We start from the raw sequence: 12,863 nt of genomic DNA on the forward strand, positions 1-12,863 counted from the left end.
GCTCGGGTTGGCTATTGGTTCTGCCCAAGCCCGGCCCGAATTGCAATTCGGGCATCAAAAATCTGCCCAAGCCCGTCCAGATTACAAGATATAGTTGCCCAAGCCCTAAAAAAACTCGGACTGGGCTCGGGTTGCTCGGGTTGAGCCTGCCCGAGTTGCACCCCTAGTTCAGTCAACTTGTTCTTTTCAGACCCCAACCCAAAACAAAATAAAAAAAATTGTATTATTATACTGCAACCCAAAACAAAATAAAAAAAATTGTATTATTATACTGCTGCTACGTTTGAGTTCTTATCCAATAAATCCAAACAAATGGGTTTGGTTTTATGCATCCACTTAACTGGTGTGTAACTACAACCCCACCCATAGATAGCAAAGCTTGGGATTTTAGAATTTAAATTCATTTTTTTTAGTGAAATAATTTCATATTTTATCTTAAGAATAAAGCTTTGGACCCCCAGTGGGGTACTGGGGTCACCTCCCATTGGTCCAAAAAAAAAAAGTTTTTTTTTTTTTTTTTTTTTTAAATTTTCAGCCAACCCCAGGCCGACACGTGGCACTGGGGGGTCACTGGGGGTCATCCCCAGTGGGGTCTGTAGCATTGCTGTTATCTTAAACCTGATAGTTTTAACCTATCCGTCCCTACAATTCACCCTATCCTACCTACAGGTACTTTTTCAAACCTTTTTTTAATTAAAATTGAGTTAGAATAAAGAACCTTTTACCTATAAATTCTATGTTGAAAAATAGTGATTCGATTAGTCTCTAGAATTTTTTTATAGATCAATTAATTTCATTAATTTTAAAAAATTATATGTAATATATTACTTAAAATTTAAATTTACGAATATACCCTTATTTCTATTATATTTTCTTTTTTCTTTTGGCCAGAAAGGTAAGATACACAACTTAAGAAAATTAAATTTGGAATGAATTTTTATATGTGAATCTTTTTTATTTGAAATGAGTTAAAATATAGAATTCTTCAAATACTTCAAAAGGAGTACGAAAATTTCTTAAGTTTTGAGCAAATGTATAATTTCAATCTCTAACATTCTAATATAACGCTCAAACGTAATACTAAAAAAAAAACTCTTTAGTGTAATACTCAAATTTAACACATAAAAAAAATTCTTAATTTACTTTTTTCAAATGTAAATTGGAGTATTATGTTTCAGATTACATTGATTGAAGTGTTATGTTTGGGAAAAGTACACTATATATATATATATATATATATATTTTATTACATTAGAGCATTACGTTTGGAAAAATTTAAAGTGTTACGTTTGGAAAAATTTGAAGTGTTACGTTGCTATGTTTGAAAAAAGTACGCTAAATAGTTTTTAGTGTGTTACATTAAAGTGTTAAGTTCTTATTAGTAATGTGAGATTTGTTCAAAAATGAGAAAAAATCCAAGACCTCCATAGTGCAGATTGTCCAAATACGTAATTTTACAATTGGAGAAACCTACTTTTATCTCTAAAAAAATTGAAGGGTGAAGTGCCAATAAATTTTAAAATGTGATCTTGTGAACTATTTAGTTCTTCCTTTCTTCCTTATGAATCCAAATGTCCCATTAAAATGAAATTTACATAAAAATGTAGTCATTTACATGTTTGGATTTAATTTTTTAGGAATAAAAATGAGTTTCTCTATGTTTGGGAAGTTGGGTTTGAAGATTTTTTTGACTAAAATAGCCACAAAAAATAAAATAGATTTTTTAGCCCAATAAGATAAAACATTACATCCAATCCATAATAATTAAATTATTTCTCTCACAAAAAGATCAAAAAAATCAAAAGTCCTTCACAAACCAGGCTTTTTAACCCTAGGCTAAAATAGTCAAAAAAGTCAAAAAGTCAACCCACTTTCCAAACGAAACCTAAATGTAAAATTATACATTTGAGCAATCCATACTATAAAGGTTTTGAATTTTTCATCATTCTAGAACAAATTTCACATTACGAACAAAGACATAATATCTCAATGTAACACTCCAGTGTAACACACAAAAAAAAACTCTTTACTGTACTTTTCTCAAATATAATAATGTAACACTCTGAAAAAACTTCTTAGTATACTTTTTCGAAACGTAACATTCCAATATAACACATAAAAAAAAAATCTTAGTGTACTTTTCTAGATGTAACACTCCAATTAATGTAATTCCAAATATAATACTCCAATGTAACACAATAAAAAAATATTAAAAATTTTTTAATATACTTTTTTTAAACGTCACCGTTTAAAATTATACATTTACTCAAAATTTATTAACAAATTGTTGTACTCCTTCTGAAATGGTTTGAAGTTTTTTTAGAGTGTCATGTTTGAAAAAAATATATATTAGGATTTTTTTTTTTTTTAGTGTTACATTGGAGTGTTACAATTTGAAATTATACATTTGTTCAAAATTTACTAAGGAGATTTTGTACTCCTTTTAAAATTGAAGAATCTCACATCCTTTTGAAATTTTTGAAGATTCTCATATTTCAAGTTATTTTTATATTCTTTTTAAAATGTTTTCCAAATAAAAAAGATTTTCATATAAAAATTCATTCAAAATTTAATTCCCATAAATTGTATACCTTACATTTCTAGCACAAAATAAAAAAATAGAAGGAAACATAATAGAAATAAGAATATAATCATAAATTTAATTTTCAAATAATATATTAAATCTGCATTTCCAAAATCAATAGGATTAATTGGTTTATAAGAAAATTCTTGAGACTAAATGGATCATCACTTCTCAAGATATGATTTATAGATAATTTTTCAAAATTATTAAATCCAAACGAGTAAGTGACTACGCTTTTATATAATTTTCACTTTAACAAGATCTTTAAATTCATAAAAAAAATAAAACATTAATAATTCATAATATTTTTAAAATTTATTGATATTTCACCTAAAAACAAATACGATAGAATTGAATAATTTGGGCATTCCTACCAACCTTTTTCCATTAATTCTTCTACCAATAATAATATTTAAAAGTATAAAATGTGTCTAATTAATTAAGAATAGATATATATGTGCGTGTGAGATTAGGAGAGAGATTCTCAACTACTAGTAAAAGAGATGGAGCACTATTCGGCGTGAGTGGCGTGGGTGGGGTACCAGTCCGCACTGCAATTACCCAGTCTGTTTTTCGTTCATTCATTCATTGTTTTTTTTAACAGCCTTCATTCATTTTCTTATAAACATAATTGTTGTTGAAATTATAAATGCATTGACAAGCTTTTTGTTTTTGTTTTTGTTTTGACATATCATCACAATAATGTATTTTTTTAACACCATTCATTCATTTTCTTATAAACATAATTATTGTTGAAATTATAAATGCATTTGACACGTTTTTTGTTTTTGTTTTGACATATCATCATAATAATGTACGTTTTTTTGGTGCGTTCCCATCTTCCAAACTAACTTTGTAGATATTTTAGTCGGACACTACATGGACCCTCTTAAAGTCCATATATGCTTCCACACCCCCCAAAAAAAAAAAAAAAATCTATATATACTCAAGAAGTTATCTAGTGGTCTTGAGTATGATCAAATAATATTCTCGATGTGTTGTGATTGATGAAAAGAATATGATTTATAATTTTGTATTGGATAATAAAAAATAACAAAAACATAGTAATTAGTGATTGATGAAAAAGTATCCACGTAGTGCTCTACAAATATCAAATAATTTGTCATATATACTCACCAATTGTTGGGATGCCTGTACCACCTACACCTTCCATTATTTATTCGTACAAAATTTCACAAAAACATCTCATCTTTATCCATATTATTCTTATATTTGTCTTTTCTTTAATTCTTTTTTATTTTATTTTATAAATATTATTAGTAGGAATTTGTTAACATATGAGCAGCTTGAAATAATTATACAGTATGCATAAAAATAATAAGTATAAGAAAAATGTATAATTTTTTCATGTGTTTTAAAAGTACATATTACCAAGATAAATGTTAATTCAATGCAAATTTACCTCCACCACTAAAAGATAAATTCACTATAAAACAAATAAAACCTAAAAACAAACTTTGAAATAATTAATTAACCAACGTGTTCTGTTCTCACAGATGTTAAGGATTCCTAAAATGAAACGAATGGTAAATTCTAACATTTTGGACAATTATTTTTTATAATACATCTAGATGCGTCTAATATTGGTATTTATTCAGTAATCTCGGAGTATAGACACGTGGTATTTCATAGCATTGTGATTGGTGGAGAAGGTAGGTAGGTAGCTGATATATTGGGTTGAGTGATTGGAGAACATGAAGAGTACATTGAATGATGATTAGTGAAGGAGTACAAATACGTGTTACTTCGAGAATATTGAATAATTTTCCGTTTAATACATGTGATTAATAAGTGATTATATGTATTTGGAATTTACTTTGTAAGCCAAAAATAACCATACCTTAGAAAAGTTAAAAACAAAAAACTTTGTTGGTTTTTTTTGTTTCTCCGACATTTCTACAAAACTATTTAATCTCATTTATATTTTTATTCAACGATGCTTTGTTAGGGGTAAATGCTCCTTTAATTTAGTTTTTTTTTAGGTTTATTTATTTCTTAAATGGTTTCTGATGAAATGGCCAGCCCATGGTTTGTGGGCACAACATGGTTTTGAACATAAAAATTGAGAACATTTTAGAAATAGAGAACATCTCAAAAATAAAAACAATTACGACCACAACATGTGCGCCAAACATGCATTTGCCACCAATCACGACTAAACTTTGCCATCGTCATATCTGCTGGATATGTTTATATAAGTATATATTAATAAATTTTATAATAAATTTTTTTTAGGGAAAATCGGTTTAAGGTCCCTATCCAACTTTTAGTAATGGATTAGGTCCACAATGTGTTCTTTTGTAGCCTAAGGTCCCTCAATGTTATTTTAGAGTGTAAAATACCTGTCTTACCCTTATTTATGATATACGTTTTTTTTGAATTTGGCAGCTAAAGATCATATTGATATTTTGTGGGAGATTACGTGAGGATGAACTTGACGATTCAGATTTTTGTGGAGATTTTCTAGGGTTTTTGTAGGTGTTGAAATCCTGTTCGTTGTTTGTAGGTGTTGAAATCCTATACGAGTTGAAATCATGTTCGTTATTTGTAGATGTTGATCGATCGTGTAGGAGTTGAAATCTGGTTCATTGTGTTTGATTTGATTTCATGTGGAGTTGAATTAGATAAGTTTTCAATTTTTGATTTGATTTGATCGTGTAGGTGTTGAATTAGGTTTTTGTTTTTAGTTTTGATCAATGTGAGAGAGACGAACTCAGTGTTGTTGTTTTTGATTTTTGAAGTTAATTTTTCATTATCTGTTATTGATGAATTTTCGATGGAGTTGATTTTGATTTTTGGAGTTGCTTTTTCATTCTCTGTCAACATGGTTATGAGTTGTTTTTTGGTGCTCTGTTTTTTTACGTTTTTGTGCTCTGTTTTTTGTTCACTTTGCATTTTTTGTGTAGTGCAGAGAAAATTGCAGGTTTGTTACTATAATTGAACTCAAATCACAGAGAAAATTGTAAACTTGTAGTGCAGTGAAAATCACAGAGAAAATTGTAAGTAGGCAGAGAAATTTACAGATGTAGCAATAGAGTAGTAAGTGTTTTGTTTTGTTTTTTTTTTTAATTTTTTGAATTGAATGTTTTGTGAACATAACAGATCTTCTCTGTGATTTTTTTATGTGCTTGTGTTTGATATATTTTTGTCTCTTGATGTTAATGTGTTGTTTTTGTTATATTGAAAGTGAATATGAGTTCACAAATTTCTCTGGACTTTTCTTTGTAGTCCAGAGAAAATCATATGATTGTATTACAAATGATAAGTATTACAAATTTCTCTGGACTTATATGTTGTGTTACAAGGTAGCAACATAAACATGACAGAGAAAATTACACAACAGAGAAATTTTGAGGAAATGGAGCATTAAACAAAATAAATATGCCAGAGAAAATTAGACACAAGACATAAACATATTGTGGCCAGAGAAAATTATAAATGCTGCCAGAGAAAATTAAACACACAAGTAAGAAAAGTAATTTGGCCAGAGAAAATTATAAATGCCAGAGAAAATTAGCCACACCAATAGAGTAGTAAGCCACAGATAATTTGCTTGAGAAAATAATGCAGAAACATAAGCATGCCAGATAAAATTACACAATAGAGAAACACAAATGTAACAAGCTAGAGAAATTTACAAAAACAAGAACACAAGAAGCTTCAATAAGAAGCCCCAAATGCACAGAAAGCAGTTCAATTTTGACAGTTGGAAGGAAAGCAACCCATCATCAGTTGGAAGCAAAGAAATTCTGGACTTCCAAAGAATTTCTCTGGATTCAACCTAGAGAAAAATTTCTCTGGTCCAGAATTTCTCTGGAATGATAAAACTCTGATTTGATCAATTTGTCATTGGTTTTGCTGCTGCTGATTCAATCACAATTTCCTGCACAAACAAATTAATAGTTCTTCTATGAGTTTGTGATAGATTTTCTTTAAACTTAATGGTATGAATTTCTCTGGGTTGAATCCAGAGAAAATTCAAATTTCTCTGGATCACTTTCTCTGGGTTGAATTTCTCTGGGTTGAATCCAGAGAAAATTCAAATTTCTCTGGATCACTTTCTCTGGGTTGAATTTCTCTGGGTTGAATCCAGAGAAAATTCAAATTTCTCTGAACTTGAAGATATTATATTCAACACTGGATATATATATATATATATATATATATATATATATATGTGCTGACATTGTATATATATATATGTATGTATCATATATATATATATATATATGTTTGCAACCATAGATAAGATAACTAAGAGTGACTGTTTGATTATGGTTGCAAATGGTCTTAATTGATTAATTATGATATATATACTAGTCAAGACAGTAAGCAACAGATTGTATATATATATATATATATGTATGTATCATATATATATATATACATCTATCAACTCCACTCCACTCTGTTTGTTTACCCAGAAAATCAAATTTGCCAAACTTAGTACTTTTGTTTTGCTGAATTTGTTTTCGTACTCACCGGAAAATACCCAACACCAGTACCAGCATGACAAAGGAGAATATCCAACAGACGTAGGGTATTTTGGTCCAAGAAATTGATAAAATGAGCTGGTATTTTGGTTAGGGACCTGAGGCAGTATTAGATTTTGTAATGTCCTTTATGCAGAAAATTGTTATTATTAGGGAGCTTAAAAAAAAAACCCCTTTTTTTTATTGATATGTCACTTATGACATTATTAAAAAGAAACTTATTTTATATTTCAAAATTTTATTATTGAAATCGACGTGTATTATTCTATATTTTAAAATTCCATTAGTGCATAACATTAATTAATTTAAAAAATCATAAAATTTGCTAATTTGTATAACATTTTTCTTTATATATTTGGTTAATTGAGTATAAAGTTGAGTTAGTCAACCCGGATTTTAAAAACTATGAGCAGATGGATTGAACTTAATTCAATATACCTCTAATCGCTACTATTGAAGTTTTTATTGGTCATTTTATTAATAATATATATATATATATATTTTCTTTATTTTAGTCAAGATGGTTACAATAGTAGGTATTTGATTAGATTAGATTACAGTATGATAAATAAATGACATCATCTGTGTAGGCGTGCTCTTTCGACTACAGGAAATCATCAGGAGGCTAGAGCATATCTCTTAATTTAAAATACAAAGTGTTGTGTCCTCATAGACTAATACATGAACTGACAATTTGACAATCCGTAGGCTCATCACTGGTTTTATTTTAAAAATTTAAACTGTTTATTTTGTAAAGTCTTTTATATCATTTATAAATAAAATTAAGTTGATCTAATAATAATAAATTTTTTATGTTATTACATTTATCTCTTAAAAAATAAATAGTCTATTTATTTTTCTTTTGATACAACTTATTTAAATTAATGAAATGAACAATTCGAAAAAAAAAAAATTTATGTGAAATTCTATATATTTTATATTCACAGCTTCCTCAATTGATAGATTGATTTATTTATTTTTAGAAATTATTGAACTTACTGGTTAGAAAAGCAAAAGCCAAAATTAATATTGGATTCTTTAGCATCCCTTCCATCTCTAAACTTGAAATCCCAAATACAAAACTGGTAAGAAAATTTAAATGTACCAAAATATGATTTAGAAAAATGTCATTTCCTGTGATTATTGTTGAACATTGCAATTTTAAATTTGTTGTACAATGAAGGTTGACATTAGTTAATTAAATGTATCAAATATGATTAGAAAGGTGCCATTTCGTGTGATTATTGTTGAACATTACAATTTTAAGTTTGTTGTACAATAAAGGCTGAAAGAGTAGTGATTGGTAGCTCGAGTTTGAGCCCCCCTAATCCCCCGAATTCAAAAAACGACGTCGTTTCTGATTTTTTTTTTTTTTCTTCAGAAGAAGAAAATCAGAGGAAGAAGGAGGAGGAGGAGGAGAAGAAGAAGAAGAAGAACTGGAGGGAAGGGGGCCAACAAAATCGGGCTGGAGGCGGAGGCGGGGCCGGAGGCGACGGCGGTCGGAGGCGGGGCTGCGACGAGCTACGGCGGCGATGATCAGAGCTGCTGCGACGATCGGTCGGTCGATCTGCCATCGATCGGCGGCGGCGGAGGCGAAGGAGGGGCCCTCTCTCTCTCTCTCCATTCCCTCTTCTCTCTTCTCTCCCTTTGTTTCCCTCTCTCTTCTCCTCTCTCTTTCACCGCCTCTCTCTCTTGCCTTCGATTTCTTCAGATTCGGGAGATTCGGGGGAATGATTTTTTTGGGAAAAAAATCATTTCTCAAGTTGAAATTAGTTGTTGCTTGCTCGTGCAACAAAAGTTGTTGATGCCACTAGTGGTGTCCACCTTAGTCTATACAATGTTATCAACTTAAACACGTTATACAATGAAAGTTCACAACTCACTCTTATAAGTTAAATGACATATAACTTAGGGACTAGATCATTTTTAAAAAGACTGACCAACAACTGAAAAGGATAATAAATACATTAAAAACAAAATTGTGAAAAAGAAATATATCAAACCGTGTCCTAGAGAATTTTATTTTATTTTTATTTTATTTATTTATGACTGGGTGTCTAAATTAATTTACACGTATTTCGATTAATTATGGGATCTATGCAAAACGTCCCTCCACACAGATCAGACAAATCCCAAGCAGAATTCACATGCTCCAAGGTATTTATAGCATTAAGTAGAAGTTGAATCCGAAATCTAGAGAGCAAACCTTGAGAGTTTAAACTGCACCTACTAGACCACCCCTATGGGGTTAGAGGAACTTGAATAACATTGAACTACTTTTTTATTTTTATTTTATATTTTAGGATTTTAGGTTTGAAAAAAAAAATAAGGCCAGTTATTGAACATTTATTAATTATTTGCTGCCCCACATTCAATTTGTATTGGAAAATTTTCAGAAAGTAGTTGATCAAAACCTAAGAATTGAAATTTATAGAGCTTCCACATTCTCATTATTGGATTTCATCATGTGTACGGAGTAAATTTACATGCATAAAATTAAATATAAAGTAAATTATACGTATGGTTTCTGTGATTAGATTTTATATTAATTTGATTTTTGTTGTCTCAATTTTTTATATTGTGTCAATTTAATTTAACATTAACATTTATTAAGAACTAGCATATGAAACTGTGCAATGCACGAGTTAAATAAATAATTAAAAATAATTTTAAAATTAAATAAAAACATAAAATTTATATAAAAAGTAAATAAAAACAATTTAGAATAAATTAAATTTTAATCATTTTATTAAAATAGATAATGCAGTTGTCATGTCATTATTTTTATATTCTAAGTTCACAATAAAATATAGATATTATTATTTAATTGGTAAAGTTGAAAAAAAAATTAAAAATTATATTTATGATAAAATAAAAATAAATTTCGTTTAATAATTTTTTTAGTTTTATTTTTTTTCTATATTAAAGTTTGTTATAAAATTTAAACATACCTTTTAAAAATAATATATGTATTTAATAAAATCATTAAAATCGGTCAAAATACCAACAAACTTACATAAAAATTAATTAAATAAACTTTTAAATTTTATTTTATTTTAAAATTTAAGTTGTCTTTAACTAAAACATGCTGTAGACCGCCCGAACTCCGCTCTGTGCGCGAGGGCGCGAATTGTAGTTCTAGCTACTACAGTTCGGACTCCTGTCACGGTTCTGAATCTAATATCACAAAGTGCAATGTAAGACTAATAAATCACCAAAGAGTCCAAATCCGGCAAATCGTTTTGGAAAATCGATTTTAATAAAAAAAGCGCCAAATATGAACTGCTTTGCCAGATTTCAGAGTCGCCACCTAAATATTTTATTTTTGGAAAATTTAGGAAACGCTGACTCGTGCCTAAGGCCATGTGTCCGTCATCACCAAAATTGCCTCGATTCGGGAACTTGGGTACGAGAGGGGAAGGTCCTGAAATGAGTACCCTCGCTCGCCCGATCAAAGGATCGGCCTCTACTAACATGATATGTTTTTTTGAAAATACATGTGTTCTTATTCCGGTTTATTAACTTATCTTACTACGTGATGCGCACAGCATACAAGTATAGACTTAATCACACGGAATTTGAACAAAACAGCTCATGTTTGTTTTTGAAAATGGTTTGAAAGTGCTACTCACAAGTAGGCTAAGACGCGGATTTGCCACCCTCAAGTGGGCTTAGAAAAACATGATTTTGCCACCTCAAGTGGGCTTAAAACTTATAATCATCGAGTTGTCCCAATTCAGGCAATCAAGCCTCCACCCACATGCATTTATGCAGTTATAGCAGTTAAGCACATAGCCTCATGGCAAGCATGCTATCATGGCAATCACTTACACACATGCAAGGATGTTAAAGCGTAAACACTCACACTGTACTCCGAGCTAAAACAAAAGCCAGTTAGTAATTAATGCATAATCTTAGCTATGCCAAGAATGTCTAATGCAACACATGCAAAAATGCAACTAAGATAGACTCGGCTATTCTAAGATGTCATGTGAATGTAACTAGATAACATGTATTCAAATAGGAATTGAAATACAATGTAGTTTGAATGATGCGCCGAGCCCGGTGCATGCAATACGAATGAATGGATGCAAACATGCAAGCATAAGGATGCTAATGAAAACATGCCCTAAAACTAACCATCAAAAGCTGGTAAATAAAAGGGAGAAAGACGTGGGGTTAGAAGACAATCACACACACACGCACGCTTATTATAACATTGTGCCCTCTCGACGGAGGGTCTGAATAATAAGCTAACTAGCTAATCTAAGCTAAACTATCTAACTAATCTAATAAAGCTAATTAGACTAGTTATTACACAACAAAATGAATGACTAGCTACAACTAGTTATTACAGCACCTTAACTAATCAATAAATTAATTAAGTTACAAATTCAAGCTAGACAAATAAGCATTAAACTACACTACTCAGCTCTGCTTTGGAAAGTTGAGCAATGCATGCATTTGGTTCCTCGCTCGGAAATCCATCGCTATGCCACAACTTGCCTCTGTTTGCATTTGATCTCAGAACACTGCACAAAGCTCCAGATAGCTTCTACTCCAAAATGGGGACCCCCAGGAGCGTTGCTGACCAATTGATAGTGGTGTAGACCACCTGAGCATGCTACAGACCAGAAAAAGTGGTCGGCCAGCTACTTTTTCTAGTCTGCCGACCAGAAATTCTGCCCAAGCTCCATTTTGCTGCAACAGAGAACAAGAAAGGACACAGCAGTGTATTTGCAAGGTATGTGTGCACAACCACCCTCCCTATCATTTCATGAGCTCAAGGGAGTGCGGTTCTCGACTCTCGGGCCACCAACCAAGCATCGCAATGCACGATGGCCGAGAAGCCAAGTTTGCACAATTCAATGTCAATGAATGCACAAATAACACATAAGGGCCTTCACCTCTATCATACTTGATCAAGAGGGTCGGCGACCGAGAAATGAGACACGTTTCATCACTTCAAGTATGAAACGTCCCTCGTTTCTCGTGTTTGGATTAACGTTTAATCCAAACACAATGCAATGCAACAATATTCCAAACAACATGCAAACAACATGAGCATGTCAAGTCTAGAGTCCTTAAGCATAAAAGCTAGTGAATGATGCAACACAAGAGCTATGTAATGCAATACTCCATGGACCAAACCAGCCCCAAACTGACTTCATGCATGCCAAGACAATGGCCAAAATGCTCTAAAATGATGACATGAAAGGCAAGATGGTGATGCTCATGTAATGGCTCATCAATTAAGCATAAGAGCACAACTCTCAAACATGATTAAGAAGTGACAAACATGAGAATATGTCAATGCTATATGCTCTGAAATCAAGTATTAAATGATGTCAAATCATCCAAACAACACAAGCACAGCATGTTAGAAGGCCTAAGACACAAGGCTACCAAAAGGGACTACACAAGAGGCATGTAATACATGGCACAAATGATTGAACCAACCATGGATAGAGCTCAATTAGGTCAAAACAAAGACCAAAATATGTTGAGATGGGAGCTCAAAAGCTTAGGCATGCATGCATACAAGTTAGGCCATAAGCGAGGCATAAAGGCATAACCCTTAAAAGCATTCAAAGAGTGAAAGAAGTGAGAACATGACAGTGTTATATGCCCTGAAATATCATGTTAAATGATGCCAAATCATACACATGGCTCAAATAAAGCATGCCAAGAGACTTGAAATACAAAGCTAGTCAAGGGCTTTACACTACAACCATGCTAAGCAATGCTCAAATGACCTAAACCAC

The sequence above is a fragment of the Camellia sinensis genome, chromosome 4 (assembly GCF_055761805.1).
Source record: "Camellia sinensis isolate YWXY chromosome 4, ASM5576180v1, whole genome shotgun sequence".
NCBI classification, from domain to species: domain Eukaryota; kingdom Viridiplantae; phylum Streptophyta; class Magnoliopsida; order Ericales; family Theaceae; genus Camellia; species Camellia sinensis.